This window comes from Zingiber officinale, chromosome 2A (genome assembly GCF_018446385.1).
Source record: "Zingiber officinale cultivar Zhangliang chromosome 2A, Zo_v1.1, whole genome shotgun sequence".
Taxonomy (NCBI): domain Eukaryota; kingdom Viridiplantae; phylum Streptophyta; class Magnoliopsida; order Zingiberales; family Zingiberaceae; genus Zingiber; species Zingiber officinale.
In genome coordinates, this window is record NC_055988.1 from 3930461 (window position 1) to 3945479 (window position 15019).

The following is a 15019-nucleotide window of genomic DNA, read 5'->3' on the forward strand; positions in this document are numbered from 1 at the left end:
TTAAAACACGTAGCGGAATAAAGAAACAAACATAGAGACACAGGAGAATTTACTTCGTTCGGAGTCTATCTCGACTCCTACTCAAAGGCCTGGGGTCGTTAACCGCTTTCGGTGGGTAACAACTATAAGATCGAAAATATTACAAGCTTAATACAATTTAGTGCAATAAGAAAAATATACCGAACGACAGAATCTAAAGGAATGGCGCTCTGGGTCGTCGGGATCTTGAAACAGCACGTTGAGGTCGTCACGTAAGTAGCACACAGGAGAAAGAGCTCTAGAAGATTGATGTTTTGAAGAGCTGTTCGTGACCTTCTTTTATAGCATACTCAAGGCGCCTTAAAGCCCATCCAAGGCGCCTTGAGTGAGCCGAAATAGCCGCGGAGATAAGAGCTGAACTGGTCGAACCTTATCACTTGAAGGCGCCTTCACTGATCTCCAAGGCGCCTTCAGCCTCTAGTCCAAGGTTCCTTGAGCTTCCTTCAAGGCGCCTCCAACCCCTCTGGACAGCTAGCTTCGGCTTGCACCCGAGGCACCTCTAAGCTCCATGAAGGCGCCTCGGACACTGTTCATCCGAGGTTAACTTGTGCTCCTTTGGTCCTGCAAAAGTGTTAGTCCCAAACACTTACCCTGCAAAACAAAGTTAGCACAAAACAACAGTAAATATGATAACAAAATATAATGACAGTCTCTGGACTGTCCGGGTCTAACTTTAGATTTTCGACCAGAAACCCTAGGTCGATCCGACGCCTACTGTTCCCTCTTCGGGGAACACGTCCTCACCTACTCCACTTGGGAGATTTACCTGATGCCAGTGCGATCCTTCAGATCGACTGGACTTTTGCTCGATGTTCGATGCTTCCGGACTTTCTGCTGGACTTCCGCTTCCCGGCTGGTCCAGTCTTTCACCTGGTTCGCGATACCAGGACTTTCCACCTAGGGTTACTCCCCTAGGACTTTTGCCTGAAGCACTCGACCCACCAAGACTTTTCGCATAGGGTTACCACCCCCTATGACCTAGGGTTACCACCCCCTAGGGTTTTTACCTACCTAACCACGGTTAGGACTTTCCTGAAACACTTAGTCAAGCACGTTAGATCACAACATACCTTAACTTTGAATCCTTTACCATTATCAAAACTCAGGTTCGATCGTCGGATGCTTCCCGCATCAACAGGAGTGTGGTGTCACACTCAGAAGATCATGTTATCGGTTCTCTATAAATTACAAACAGTAGCTCAAAACTAAGATGGAAAGGAACAAACCATCAGAGTAGTCATAGTGTAATTAAGTATTAGTTTATCTTGACTAATAAATTACACTGATACACTTTAAGTGTATTGAGTAGGACCATTTAGGTATGTTCTTTTTATACTGACTTAGTAAAAGAACTAGACCTTAGTTATTATGGAAGTGTGTGCTCTTAATCCTAATATAATAACAAGCACATATATTTAATATTTATTTCTTTGACTTATCAAAGGGTGAGGTTTAGCTCGATAAATCAATATGCCCGATAAGTTGGGAAATGATATTACTTATAGTGTGTGTTGTTGATTATAGAAGGAATTTGTGTCCTACTTATCTAGGTTGAGAATGTCCCTAAGAGGAGCTCATAAGGATTGCCATGTTAAACCCTACAGGTGGACCTAGTCCGACATGACAATAAAGTTGAGTGGTACTACTCTTGGAGTTAGATATTAATTGAGTTGTCAGTAACTTACTTAATTAGTGGGCATTCGTAATCTTAAACACAGGGAGACTAACACACTCATGATAAGAAGGAGCCCATAATGTAATTTGGGATTGGTGCGGTAGTGCGGTAATAACTCTCTAGTGGAATGAGTTATTATCGATGAACTTGAGTTGTGTGTTCGGGGCGAACACGGGATACTCAAGCTCATCGGAAGGCCAAAACCAATTTCTCCTCTAGGTTCCTGTCGTAGCCTCATTATAGCCTCAAGTCTATCCAAATATAAGGCTCTTCTTAGTGTCCAAGAAGTGGGCAGGTCCAATGCATGGTGACCAAGCAAGGGTCGGCCACATCCTCTTTATAGGGGTCGGCTCTATTGCTTGGTGACCAAGCATGTAGGGGCCGACCAAGATTAATTCAAATAGGAGGGGTGTTTTGAATTTTTTAAAAACTTCTCTTTGTAGAAAACTATAAGTTTTAAAAAAAAGATTTTAATTTTTAAAACTATCCTTATTTAATTAGGCCACATGTTTTAATAGAGAATTTTAAAAGTTTTAAAACTTTCCTTTTTTAACCATCCTCATGGTTTAAAAAAAAAAGGGAGATAAGTTTTAAAATTAAAATTTTTCTATCATCATGCTAAAAAAGAAAATTTTGTTAGAGAAGTTTTAAATTTTAAAACATGGTTTTAATTTTTAAAACTTTCCTTTTTTTAACTCTAGGAAAGAGAGCTTGTAAAATTTTATAAGGTTTTTTTCTCTCTTGTAAAATTTTATAAAAAAAAATTTATTATTTCTTTCTTAAATATGGTGGCCGGCCACCTTGCTTGGTGCCCAAGCAAGGGGCCGACCAAGCTTAATCCTAAACCAAATAGGATTGATCACAACCATTGATTGGTGATTGATTCAATCAAGAGGAAAGAAAAGGAAAAATAAAAAGGGAAAAGGAAAAACTCTTGGATGATTTTATTTTTTGTAAAACGTTTTTCCTTATTTACCTTGGGCAAGTAATATAAAAGAAGGGGTGAGGGGGCTTCATGAGACACAACTCTTATTCTTTTGCTTGGAGGATTTCTTGGTGGCTGGCCCTCTCCCTTCTTTCTTTCCCTTTGCTCTCTTATCCTTGGTGGTGGTGGTGGCCGAATTCTAGAGGAAGAGGAAGGATTCTTTTGGGTGGTGTTCATCTTGGAGGATCGTCGCCCACATGACGTCCAAGGCGAGGCAAGGAGTACGGCAGAAGATCTTGAGGTCATTAGCTTACAAAGAGAAGGTATAACTAGTATTTTTCTTCCGCATCATACTAGTTATTTTTCCTTTGTATGAATTCTAAATACAAGAGGCAATTAGATCTAGTTTATCGAATTTATTTTTTGATTTTATGTTTTCTTCTTTTTCGAATTTGTGATTCGATTGTTCTTTTTGGTTAACCTAGAGTTATTTAAGGAAATAAATATTAGCTTTCCTTAAAAGGCTTTGCCTAGGCGGTGGTGGTTGCTCCCATATCCAAGAAGGTCATCTGCCTCACCATGCAATCTTGGAAGTCAATTTTGAAAATTAATATTTATGGAATTAATAACTTAGGTAGATTTGAATCAATGGTGTTAAGTTCCGCTTGCGATTCAAATCTAAACCATTATGAACAGATAAGTTAAATTTGGAATCAATGATGTTAAGTTCCGTCTGCGATTCTTAATTTAACTTCTGAAGAACACAATAGGTTATTTAAGGAAAGGTTCGACACTTGTACAAAAATTTTTGTACAGTGGAACCGGTACATTTTCTTAGGACTAACCAACAACAAGATCTACTGGACAGATTGAGTAAGTCAACATGGTTCATAAAACTTGAATTGCGATCAGGCTATTGGCAAGCAAGAATTATGGAAGGGGATGAGGCAACAATAACATGTGTGACTCGTTAGGTTCCTACGAGTTTCTTATCATACCATTTGGTTTGACAAACACCCCTGCTACCTTTTGTAATTTGATGAATGAGATTAGGGATGTAAATGAGCTAAACTGAGCCGAATAGTATTAGGCTCGAGCTCGGCTCGTTTAAGTTATATTCAGGCTCGAGCTCGGCTCGAGCTCGAATCGAGCTTTTATCTCAAGGCTCGAGCTCGGCTCGTATTAGAATTATCAAGCTCGCGAACAGTTCGAGCTCGGCTCGTTATTAGCTCGATTATCAAAGTTAACGAGCCTAACTCGTTAAGCGAGCTCGGGCTCATTTTCAGACTCATTTAGAGCTCGTTTTTGGCTCATTTTAGAGCTCATTTTTGGCTCATTTAAAGCTCATTTTAAGGCTCGTTTTAGAACTCATTTTAGAGCTCATTTTTTGGCTCGGTTTAAGACTCGTGTTAATGCTCATTTTTTTGGCTTGCGAGCCTATAAACGAACATGTTATTGAGCTCACGAGCCGAATATCCTTAAGCTTGAGCTCGACTCGATAAAACTGTCGAGCTCGAAATCGAGCTCGAGCTCTGCTCGATAAGATAAACGAACAAACTCGAACGATCTTTTTACCAAATTGAGCTCCGAATAGCTCGCGAACCGTTTGGTTCATTTACATCCCTAAATGAGATATTGTATGACTTCCTTGACAATTTTGTTATAGTTTATTTGATGATATTGTAATCTATAACAAGTTACTGGAAGAGAACTTGGAGCACTTAGAGATGGTGCTGGATATGCTAAGGAAGTATCAACTCTATGTGAAGTGGGAAAATCGTGAGTTTACTAGTCAAGAAATAATATTCTTAGGACATATTATTATGTTCGGATGGATTCAAAGAAGGTGCATGATATTGTTGATTGGAAACCTCCTTTAACATTTTCCAAACTATGATCATTCTTGGGCTTAGCAAACTTCCACCGTAAATTCATTTATAGCTATTCAAAGAAGGTTGCCCTATTGATAGACTTATTAAAGAAGAATGTGCGGTGGGAATGGTTAAATGCATGCAAAGAAGCCTTTGAGAAATTAAAGATGACTATAGCATCTGAGGCAGTGTTGCATTTGCCAAACTTTGAGATAGTAGCTTTCATTTAGTTAGTTAAATTAAGTAAGTGTTCCAATTAGTTTGTTTAAACATGGATAACTTAACTTGATTAATTTGAATTCGTATTTATATTGATGCACAGACTTATGTTGATGCACAGACATAAGTATTCTGAAGTCTAGGTAGTACCCTATGCATTTCACACCATTCTAAGTATTTTTTATACACAAGAAAGGTAATTCTAGTGTGCTTGTGAGATGCTCTGGCTGAGAATTAGAGGAACATGCTTTCTAGGGATAAATACCTAGGCTAAGTCCAAATTTTTAAAAACTAGTAAAATTAGAATTTTGAAAATATTTTTCCTAGAGTTTGAGAAATATTTTTCAAAGAATAAGCTCTATTCTAATAAGCACATTCCTATGGATGACTATGAGATGATTTTGTGTTTAATTGAATTTATTAAATTAAGTTAAATTATGAATTGATTGGACTTAATAGATGAATAAAATAGATTTATTAATTGATTAAGATTAAGATTTGTTAATTAAGATTTATTAAGTGATTAATTAAGATTTTATTAAATTTGATTTATTAAAATTAGATTTAAGAAAATAGATTTATTAGATTTATTGAATTAGATTTATTAAATTAGATTTAATAAATTAGATTAGATTTATTAGATTAGATTTATTAAATTAGATTTATTAAAATTTATTAAATGATTAATTAATTCTAAATTTTACCTGAGTCCATCTCACCCTTTTCTAAATATCAATCCAGGAACCTTATAGATTTTTATGAGATGGTTAATTTTATCTTCGATTTAGATTATTTTTTAAAACTTTAAAAAATACCAACTCAGAAATATGGATCTTCAGCGCGATGGTTGTTGGAGCATCTTTTAAGCGTCGAGGAGGCATTTTCTGAGCAGCTCAAAGAAGTGAAAGTCGTCCGTTGTGTCATTCTGAAGCTTTTGGTCGAGGCTACTTTTATAGGCCGTTCCGGGTGCCCGGAACCCCTCAGAGCGCCTGAACCTCTTGGCTCGGCCACTCCGTGCGTGCCACATCAGCTTGCAGATAACTTTTGGGTTCTGGGTTCCTGGACCGACTCCGAGCGCCTAGACCAGCTCGGGGCGCCAGGACCCCTTCTGGGCGCCCAAACAAGCTTTCTCCAACCCTTATTTTCTGCAAAACAAAGTTAGTCCAGGCAAAAACAATATACATATAATATAAAATTATGACAGCCTTTGACTGTCCGATTCTGACTTTGAGTTTCGTCGAAACTCTAGGTCGAACTGATACCTACTGTTCCCTCGCTAAGGAATGCGTCCTCACCTACTCGTCCAAGGGGAGTTTACCTATCGCCAGATCGGTCCTCCAGACCGACTAGACTTTCTGCCTAGGGTTACCACCCCCTAGGACCTAGAGTTACCACCCCCTAGGATTTTCTCCAGCGTAGGGTTACCACTCCCTAGGAGCTAGGGTTACCATCCCTAGGACCTAGAGTTACCACCCCCTAGGGTTTTCCACCTGCCTAACCGCAGCTAGGACTTTCGTCTACCTAGGGTTACCACCACCTAGGACCTAGGTTATCACCCCCAAGAATTTTTCACCTACCTAGAATCCACTAGGACTTTTGCCTAAGATAACTTATGACTTTCTTGCAAACTCAACAAATCTTGTTAGATAACAAGACAACTTAAATTTGGATCCATTGACAATCAAAACATAGATTTGATCGTCGGATGCTTCCCGCATCAACAGAGTAGAATTGTATATGCTGGAAAGGATACAGGTTGTTGCTGCAAATGATATAGCTTATGGAAAGTTGGTGTTAGAGTGTATACTAAAAGCCTAGTTTTTGTATAAACATTTATAAGAATCACATTGGTCAAGTGTCTACATTTATATATACCAAATATAGATGTTCAATTAATTTATATTGTAGATAACATAGTGTGCGGTGTCACACACAGAAGATCGTGTTATCAGTTCTTTATAAATTATAAACAGTAGCTCACGACTGAGATGGAAAGGAACAAACCATCGGAAAAGTCGTAGTGTAATTAGATATTAGTTTATCTTGACTAATAAATTACACTAGTACACTTTAAGTGTATTGAGCAGGACCATTTAAGAAAAGTTCTTTTTATACTGACTTAATAAAAGAACAAGTCCTTAGTTATTATGGAAGTGCGTGCTCTTAATCCTAATATAATAACAAGCACATATATTTAATATTTATTTTTTTAACTTATCAAAGGGTGAGATTTAGCTTGATAAATCAATAAGCCCGATAAGTTGGGAAATGATATTACTTATAGTGTGTGTTGTGGATTATAGAAGGAAACTGTGTCCTAGTAATCTAGGTTGATAATGTCCCCAAGAGGAGCTCATAAGGTTTGTCATGTTAATCCCTGCAGGTGAACTTAGTTCGACATGACGATAAGGTTGAGTGATACTACTCTTAGACTGAGATATTAATTAAAATGAGTTGTCAGTAACTCAATTAATTAGTGGACATCCGACATCTTAAACATAGGGAGACTAACACACTCATAATAAGGTGTGGTAGTTCAATAATAATTCTTTAGTGGTATGAATTATTATTGATGAAGTTAAGTTGTGTGTTCGGGGTGAACACGGGAAGCTTAATTTCATCGGGAGACCAAAACCAATTCCTCCTCTCGGTCCCTATCGTAGCCTCTTGTATATAGAGAATTATACCCACCTATACCCACCTTCTTACCCATCCTAATGGGGCCGACCAAGCTAGCTTGAAACCCAAGCTAGGTTCGGCCAAGATCAAAAGGATTGAGCCAAGTTAATTGGCCGGCCATGGCTTGGAGTCTAAGCTTGATTGGCCATCCATATTAAAAGGAATTTTATTTTTATTTAAATTTTTTCTTAATGTGGATATCATGATTTTAAAAGAGAGTTTAAAATTTAAATCTTTCCCTTTATAGCTTTCTACAAAAGATTAAGAAAAGATTTGAAATCTTTCCTTATTTGTAGATTGAAAGATGGATTTTAATTTTAAGAAAACTTTCCTTTTTTAACCATGTTCATAATTTAAAAGAGAGTTTAAAAAAATTAAATATTCCCTTTTATAAGTTTCTATAAAAGATTAAGAAAAGATTTGATATCTTTCCTTATTTGTAGATTGAAAGGAGATTTTAATTTTTAGAGATAACTTTCCTTTTTGGAAATCATCCAAATGTTTAAAAGAAAGATTTTAATTTATAAAATTTTCTTTTTACAAACCATCATGAAGGAAAAATTATTGGAGAAATTTTTTATAAATTTCCGGAGACAAATTAGGAAGTTTTAATTCTTATTATAATTAAAACTCTCCTTGTTTATAGCTTATAGATGTGGCCGGCCATGTACTGTGAGAAGAGGAAATTATTTTTAATTAAATAAAATTTTCTTTTTCATGGCAAAAGAATTAAGGAAGTTTTTTATTTAAATTTCCTTATTTGCCAAGACCAAGGATTATAAAAGAGGGGGCAGAGTTGCCTTCATGGGGAACGACTCTATTCTATTCTTCCTCTCTTTTCCTCTTTGGTGGTCAGCTCTAGCTTCTCCCTCTTCTCTTCTTTTTGTGGCCGGCGGCAACTTCTCTAGGAGCTTGGTTGGTGGCCGGATTTTACTTACGGAAGAAAAAGAAGGAGGAGGTTTTGTTTCCTAGCATCCCTTAAAGATTGGTTGGAGGTCTAAAGTTCTTCATCCCTTGAAGAAAAGAAGGTGGCCGAAACTTTGAAGAAAGGTGAAGGCTTGGGTGGTTCTCATCTCGGTAGATCGTTGCCCGCACAACATCCGGGATAAGAAGAGGAATACGATAGAAGATCAAGAGGTTATTTGCTTACAAAGAAAGGTATAACTAGTAATTATTTTCCGCATCATACTAGTTTTTTTTATATAGTTATTTTTGGAAATACCAAACACAAGAGGCATATGATTCTAGAGTTTTCGAATTTTAATTTTAATTAATTAAAATTTTCCTTTTCAATGGCAATAGAATTAAGGAAGGTTTTATTAAATTTTCCTTATTTGCCAAGGCTAAGGATTATAAAAGAGGGGGTTTGGGTGCCTTCACAAGACACAACCTCTATTCTATTTCTCTCTCTTTTCTTCCTTGGTGTGGCCGGCCCTTCCCTTTCTCTTCTCTCCATCTTTGTGGTCGAAACTCTCTTCTCTCTTGGAGATCAAGTGGTGGCCGGATCCTAGCTTGGAGAAGAAGGAGAGAAAGCTTGCATCCCTTCGAGCTTGGTTGGTGGAAAAAGATCTTCTTCCTTTAAGTCTTGCTTGGCCGAAACTTGAAGAAAAGAAGAAGAAGGTGCTTTGGTGGTTCTCGTCTTGGAAGATCGTTGTCCACACAACGTCCAAGATTAGAAGAGGAATACGGTAGAAGACCTAGAGGTTTTTGCTTGCAAATAAAAAGGTATACTAGTATTTAATTTTCTCATCATACTAGTTTTATTTCTTTGTAAAAATACCAAATAGAAGAGGCATGTGATTCTAATTTTTTGAAATAGTTTTTGATGTTGTGTTCTTTTATTTTTTTTCCCTTGTGATTTGATTATTCTTAGTGGTTAACCTAGGGTTACTATGGGAAGGTTAAATATTTAATTTCCTTAAAAGGCTTTGTCTAGTCGGTGGTGGTTGCTCCCATATCCAAGAAAGTCATGTGCCTCGCCATGCAGTACTGGAAGCCGATTTTGGAAATAGATATTTAATTTTCTTCGTGACCTAGGTGATTTGGATCGGACGTGTTAAGTTCCGCAGGAGATCCCAGTCTAAACCTAAAAGAACAAATAAATTAAACTTAGGATCAAACGTGTTAAGTTCCGCAGGCGATCCAAGTTTAATTTAAAAGAACACATGGTAGCTAGGAAAAGGTTCAAACCTTTGTACAAAATTTTTGTACAGTGGAACCGATAGGTTTTCCAAGTAGCAACCAACACTTCATGCCCACCGGGTGTACTCTTCCGCAGCTCTCTCGTCCTTCGGACGCACCGAGCCCGTTGACTCCCTTCCCGTGCCGTCCTTCTCGCTAGCTGCGTCTTCCTGTGCTCCTAAGCTCCTGCACACTTAGACACATGGATCAAACACAAAGAAGAAACCTAAACTTGGTTGATCACATCAAAACTACTACGGGGTTCAACAATCTCTCCCTTTTGATGTGCATCAACCCAAGTTCAAGTTAGGGTTAAAACAAACAGATAGTAATTTAAAGAAATTACTAAACTAATAATTCAGGCATAAATTTGCAACTTTAAAATAAATTGCAACATGAAAATTTATACAAAATTTTTTTTAACTGACTCCTAACTGAACTTATCTTTACTCTCCCCCTTTGATCACAGCAAAAAAATTCAAAGTTAAACAATTCTAAGTAAAGATTAAAAAAACTAAGTTAGGTTTAATTTAAAAAATTTCTAAGTTTTGAAAAATTTTCTAAGTTAAAAAGAATTTTCAGAATTTTAAAAAAAATTCTAACTAAAAATTTTCAGAAAACATATTTTCTAGAGAATATAAGAAAAAATTTAAAGAATATCTAAGGAAATGTTTAAAAACTTTTAAAAATATTATTTAATTCTAATTTTAATACTTTTATCAGAAAGTTAATTAAACATTTTTATTTCGATATTTCAGCTTCCAGGTCGTGACGAGACACTAGGCCTTCTTGGTTATTGGAGCAACAACCACTTCCTTAGACAAAGCTTCCATAAAGAACCTCAATGTTTAATTTTCTCACTGTAAGCTTTTAACTAAAAGAGAAATTTAAACCAATAAAGTTTTTGAGACCCAATAAAGGTTCCTACCTACAGGGTTGGTTAAAAACTTAGGGGGTACATAGTTTCTTGGTATTTTCCTAAGTTGGCCCTGATGCTTTCTTATGTACCAATTTAATTTTCCATATAACTTTAATTTTGAATGTGGAAAAATATTTTTAAAACATGCATCAGTTTTCAATTTTTTAATTTCTAATTTTAAAACTTCATTTTCTGATTTCAAACATTCATTTTCTTTCTCTACTTTATCTAATTCTTTAGAAAGAGCTTTTATTAAACGAAAGGACTGTTTAGGATTTAGGGCACGTACCTTACTTACCTCGTCTTGCGATGCTCCCCCTTCATCACAGCTTTCTTCTTCTTCTGTTGTTCCTCCCCCTTCATCTATGCTCATTTATGAGCTAGACGATTCTTCTAGCTGATGGTTGGCCATCAGTGCTAATCCCGAGAATTCTTCGACTTCGGATTTGGAGGACGATGAATCATCCCACGTAGCCTTTAGGTTGACTTTGGGTCGAGCTGGCTTCTTACTCTTTTCTTTACTTTTGCTTTTTAGTTTTGGGCAGTCATCTTTGATATGTCCTTCTTCGTTGCAATTGTAGCAACGAACCACTCTTTTCTTTTGCTGGAACTTCTTTGACTGTGATCTAAATTTATTAGATTTAAAAAAATTTATTAAAGCGTTTTACCAATAGTGCCGCTTCCGATCTGTCGATCGAGGCTTCAGAGTCAAAACCGTTTGTTCTTGCCTTCAAAGCGATGTTCTGACTAATCTTTTCTACTCCATTGGGCTCTGCAACTCGAGATTCGTGAAGTTCAAAAGTAGAAAACAAATGATCTAGAGTACTTACCTCGAAATCCTTAGAGATGTAGTACGCATCTACTAAGGAGGTCCACTCGGGTGTTCGAGGGAAGGCGTTGAGCGCGTACCGGATCGAGTCCCGGTTCGTTACTTCTTCTCCAAGATTGGTTAGTTGCGTGATCAGCTCTTTGATCCTTGCTTGGAGTTGCGCTACCTTTTCGCCTTGGTTCATCAGGAGATTCGTCAACTGGGTCCGGAGAATGTCGCACCTTGCTAGCTTTGCCTCGAAAGTACCTTCGTGAAGCTCCAGGAATTTTTCCCAGAGATCTTTCACGGAGTCGTAGCTTCTGATCCGATTTACCTCCTGAGGTGGCAGAATGCTGAGCAGGTGGAACTCAGTCTTTCCGTTGGCGACAAAATCGGCTTGCTCCTTCTTACTCCACGTGTTTTCTTCTTTATCTTTCGGCGCTGCAAAGCCATATTTCATTATAATAAGAATACTTCCATTTTTCACTTCCATGTAGCGAAATCTCCGTTGAAATTTGGGGGATGAATGTTCGCACCGGCCATTGTTCTGATCTTTGTGCTTCAGATGGCGGTTAGTCCCTCTGAGGCTGTTGGGCTCTGATACCACTTGTTGGTGCAGCGGGGACCGGCAAGAGGGGGGTGAATTGCCTGCGATAAATATTATACCCTCCTCAAAGCTTTTCAACTCTTTAAAATAAAGCAACAATAATAAAGTTAACAACAGAAATAACAGGAGACAGAATTTAACCTGGTTACAACCAAGAGGGTTGTTAATCCAGGGCAGTAAGAAAGGCGTAGTAAGAAAACTCCTTTTCTGAAGGCGGAGAAGCCTTTTACACTTTGACAGTACAGTAGTTACTAAGAGAATGAGAGTACAAGAGTTGTTATTTCGTTCGTATTCGTTGTACTGAATAGCTACCGGAGACCCCCTTTATATAGGGGTTCTAGAGCTTATCAGATAACCTGAACCTTCGGGATCAGGTTTGACTCGAGAGGGATCGGTCGACCGATCCCCAGGTTCGGTCGACCGAACCTGCTGTACCTGCCCAGTCTTCCGTCCAGGTGCAGTCTCTGAGGATCGAGCTTTGGTTCGGTCGACCGATCATTATGTTCAGTCGACCGATCAGCCAACGATCTCCAGCTGAGTTGGCCCGAACAACTTGCTCGACTAAGTCTCTGGATAAACTTGGGTTCGGTCGACCGATCATAAGGTTCGGTCGACCGATCGCTTCACCGCTGGCTGATGTGATGCTGACATGTCATTGGCGGTTGGCTGCTAATTAAGAGGGGTTCGGTCGACCGATCAGGAGGTTCGGTCGACCGAACCATTGACAAGTCAACTTCCAGTTGACTTGCTCTAATTCGGCTTCTTTGGGTGATTTTGGCCATCCGGAATAGGGCTCACCCGAACCCAATTCCCGGCCTTCTCTTCAAGCAGTCTTCCGTCCCGGCTTTACGTCCCTCGAACACCGCGCATGTTCTTCACGCCCACCGGGTGTACTCTTCCGCAGCTCTCTCGTCCTTCGGACGCACCGAGCCCGTCGGCTCCCTTCCCGTGTCGTCCTTCTCGCTAGCTGCGTCTTCCGCTCGACTTCCTGTGCTCCTAAGCTCTTGCACACTTAGACACAGGGATTAAACACAAAGCAGGACCTAACCTAAACTTGGTTGATCACATCAAAACTACCACGGGGTTCAACACTCATGACCCATAATGGGCTGGCCATCCCGATAATGAAAGGATGCTTGCTCTTTTGGTCCATTCTTATATTTGGCCCAAGATGGAAAATGGCGTGGAGGCATATGTGAAAACTTATCTAGTGTGTCAACAAGACAAGACTGAATGGAAAAAAGAAAGAAAGATTACTCCAACCGTTGTCTATTCCAAAAAACCATGGGTTTCAGTTTCTATGGACTTTATTGGTGGGTTTTCAAAGGTTGATAACATGTCTTCCATCATGGTGGTGGTGGACAGATTATCTAAATATGTAGTATTTATTGCAGCTCTTTGGCTTGCCCTTCTAACTTTGCTTCTGAACTCTTTTATCGCAACGTGGTACATTTTTTTGATTTACCTAATGATATTGTGAGTGACAAAGATACACGATTTAGTGTGAGATTTTAGACTTCCTTATTTAATATGATGGAGACCGATCTTAAATTCTCTATCGCTAATCATTCATAAACTGATGGACAGATTGAAAGAATCAATCATGTACTTGAAGAGTATTTGCGGTAATATGTTACAGCAAGTCAGAAAAATTGGCTTGGGTTTACTAAACAGTGCACAATTTTACTATAATTTGTACAAGTCCTCAGCCACAGAACGGAATCCCTTTAAGATAGTGTTGGGAGAGCAACCAATATCTCCTGTGGAGATAGACAAGCAAAAATCGAGAGGAAAATGTCCTGCAACATACAAATATGCAAGGGAAAAGCAAGAGTTGCTTAAGGAAGCCTAAGATAGTTTGAGGAAAGCTGCAAAGAGAATAAAAACATATGTTGATCAGAGGCAGAAATCCTTAGAATTCTTTATTGGAGACAAAATGTTGTTGAAACTCACTCCTCAAATCCGGAAGAGAATTAGTAGCAAGAATTCTCATCGAGGACTAATTGCTAAGTATGACGGCCCATTCGAGATCGTGGAGAAAGTTGATAATGCGGCTTATAGGTTGAATTTACCTGAAAAGCTAAAGATACCTCCTATATTTCATGTAAGTTTCTTTTAGAAATTTTATTTAGATGAAACAAATTCATCAAGAAACAATACCAAGAGAGCTCCACCAGTTGTGAGGAAGCAATTCTTCGATGATGTTGGGAAGATCTTGCACCACAGAACCTTTGGAATGAGCAAGAAAAATAGAAGGATATACTTCTTAGTTCTTTGGAATAGAAAACCTGAATTGGAGGTTACTTGGGAAAGGGATGTTACACTTTGGCAATTTGAAAAACAAATTGAGGCATACTTGCAAAAGCATTCGACGAGAACGTCGAGTTCTTTTTTGGGGGGTGGTTTATTAGCGCCCCTTAACTCGTTGGCAAAGTTGGACACACGGATTGACTTGTTGCTCCTTTGATCTAACTTATTGGGCATGTGCACAAGGCATGCTAAGCAACGACATGGTTTGCACCAACATGCAGGGGTAGTCCAAGAACAAGTGGAGTAGGAGGTCAACTTGATAGTGGCGAATAAACGCAAAGATTGGATGTGCGGAGTCTAAGCATTTAGCCAAGCAAGGCTTGGATAAAATGCGAGCCATAGCATGCGGCAAGGCGCAAGCAATGCTGCACGAGGGATGGTGTAGCAGGAAGGTTGTTTTCCCCTAAGTCTGTGGTGCAGGACTTGGGTCATGTATTGGGCATGCCGACTAACATTGGCCATGGTGCCAAAGCAACCAGTTTGTGGAGTCGGGCCTCGACCAAGCACAAGGGTGCGAGCGGATGTTTAGTGTGGTGCCAAAGCAACAGGTGATGTGGACAGATAGTTGGGACATGTGACATGACAGTCTAATGATACTATCTTGCAATCGTTTGTAAATACCAAGTCAACTTCTGCCTGCATTATAAATAGAGGAAAGTGTGAGCAACATGCTAAGAGTCCACTTTGTAATCATTTATTATGAATACAAAAGGTTAGGAGTTTTTCCTATATATTGGGCGTTCTTACTTGTTGGGAGTTTTTCTTGTACATTCTATTGTACTTTGG